Raw genomic sequence first — 2,715 nt, forward strand, 5'->3', positions numbered from 1 at the left:
TTTTATTTTGAACTCTTGACCATAAAGGGAAATAAAGAAATTAATGACAATGACACCCCCACATCTATAGGATTTTTTTCTCAAAGTGTTTTCCCAATGATTTTATCATTGGCTCTGTCTACTGCTCTGTGAAATAGATGTTAACGAGTTTAAAAGGTGTGTGTGTGGGAAGTGCTCAGTGGAAACCTGTGAGGGTTGTAAAAGACACGCCACATCCAGGACAGCTTTCATCTCCAGACCACTTGACTTGATTGTTATGTCCTTGTTTTACCCAAATGACACACTGACAAATCTATAATATTTTATATGTATGAATGACACTAGGTAGTATCGTCAGGTATTCCCATATTTATTACAGGGTTTCACAGGTACTCTTTTGTGAACAGAATAAAGTTGGAAAGAAATGGAAACTTCCACATTTCCCTAGAAGTCACACAGTTCTGATGTTCAGTGCTTCTAACCTGGGTCTTGGTAGCTGGTGAGAAGGGCAATGAAATGTCTGAAATGTCAATGTTAGAGGAAGGAGGAATGCTTTATATATTGATTACATTTCAGTTCGGTGAAAGAATGACCCCGCTTTTTCATTAAATACTGACAATCCCTGTATTTTTAAACAATAGCTTTTATATCTGAGTATATAGATTTTCATGACCTTGAACTTATTTGCATTTAAAATAATGGACTCATTTAGTTTCACAGCTTGGGACAATGCTATTCCATGAAAAAAGACTCTTTCATAGAAAGTAGGGTCTCTCTGTCCTCTTAAAAAATATTCTTATTGGTCTTGCTTTCTAATAAGCCCCATCATGCTTCCCTACACTAAATTGTCCTAAGGTCCAGTCAACCTCTGCCACACTTCTCTTTTAGAGAAAACACAAGGGCCACTCATTCATGGATCTGTTTTGTCTTTACTCCATAGGTAATTGGGTTCATCATGGGGGCGGGGGGGAAAGAACATAGAGATTGGCCAGCAGGATGTGGACGTGCTTGGGGATTTTTCGTCCGAAGCGCTGGGCAATGACAGTGAAAATCCCTGGCAGGTAGAACATGAGGATGACACAGACATGAGAGCCGCAGGTGCTGAGTGCTTCATTCGAGCCTCGGGAGAGGGCAGCCTAAAAACTGCCCGGAGGACGAGCCTGGAGACGATGACTGTGGTCACCATACCTGGCATCACACTGAGTAGTGGCACAGAGATTCCATCCCAAATATTGATGGTGATATCAGCACAAGCCAGCTTTGCCAGCCCCATATGTTCACAGAAAGTATGGGCAATGATGTTAGTCTGGCAGAAGGGCAGACGCTTCACCAGGAAGACAATGGGGAAGACAGTTGCAAAACTCCTGAAAACTACCACACCCCCTATTTTGCCAATAACGCTATGGCTAAGAATGGTGGTATACCTCAGTGGGTAGCAGATGGCTACAAAGTGGTCAAAGGCCATGGCCAAGAGAATGCCTGACTCTACCACAAAGGCAAAATGCATAAAGAAGAGTTGTGTGACACAGCCACCAAAGGAGCTGTTTACGTCATCAAACCAGAAGATGCTCAGCGCTTTGGGCACTGTGGATGTGGATAGAATCAGATCCCAAAATGCCAGCATGCAGAGGAAAAGGTACATGGGCTCGTGCAGACTGCGCTCCAGTGCTACCACACAGACCAGCATACCATTGCAGTCACGGCCACCAGGTACATCAGGCAGAATGGGATGGAGATCCAAAGGTGCAGCTCCTTTAGGCCAGGGATGCCGATCAGGACAAACATATCGTAATTGACAGAGAAGTTGAAAGCAGACATGGCAGCATTGTGGTCTGACACTTTCATCATGTTTCTACATAATGGAGAAAGAAAGTCAGTACTCTATCCTGTCACAAGCAGGCAGGATATACTTGCCTCATTGGGCTCGGGCATCTACAGGGTAAATTCTCATTTAATGACTTTTCACCTACTTGGTGTTTTAACTATGAACTTGAAGATAGAATGCCACCTGGAGGGGAAGGATCCCAAATATTTAAAGAGAGTTCAAAGAATGTTGAAATATGCTTCAAGGAAAATCTTGAGTTTTGTCTATGATTTCAGCTTAAGAGTGTTACCATACATAAATAGTAGAACATGTAATAAATGATTGTGTTACCTAGCCAATAATTTAAAACAATAAAAACATTATGAATATTTATAAATTACATTAAAATAATATAAACAAATTATTTTCTTATTATACTAGTTAACAATTTATCATGTAGTGTACACTTTTATCAACAATCATGCATTGATCACCTACGATGTGTTTAGAGAGATCTTCTATTGGCATAAAAGGAAAAAAGGATTATAGAAGGCTATACAATACATATTCTGCCTATAGGATTATAAATTATGTGCACAGGATTAACATAGGTGTCTCTGTTTAGCTATTACATAAACTCTCAGTCACCAGTTATAGATAACTTCAGTTTTGAAGTTTCAATCATAAGCTATTTTACTAAATTATTAATAACTGAGTCAGTTTTTACTCAGAGTGACCCCACATGACAAAGTACAATGGCCCCAAGGGATTTTTTCGCTGTAATCTTTTTAAAACAGTTTTATTGACATTTAATCGACATATCACACAATTTCTTAGCTGTAATCTTTACGATAACAAAGATCCTGGGTTAGCAATTAACTACTGAGTCAACAGCCTACCTTAAATTAAGAACTAGCATAAGATGAGTAGTT

The 2,715-nt window shown here is 39.7% G+C and overlaps 1 pseudogene; it reads right to left on the bottom strand.

Moving 5' to 3' along the window:
• Positions 1-840: 840 nt before the first annotated feature.
• LOC142445866 (olfactory receptor 52B2-like) lies at positions 841-1,797 on the bottom strand (annotated as a pseudogene).
• Between the last annotated feature and the right edge of the window lie 918 nt (positions 1,798-2,715).

Source organism: Tenrec ecaudatus, chromosome 4 (genome assembly GCF_050624435.1).
Source record: "Tenrec ecaudatus isolate mTenEca1 chromosome 4, mTenEca1.hap1, whole genome shotgun sequence".
Taxonomy (NCBI): Eukaryota; Metazoa; Chordata; class Mammalia; order Afrosoricida; family Tenrecidae; genus Tenrec; species Tenrec ecaudatus.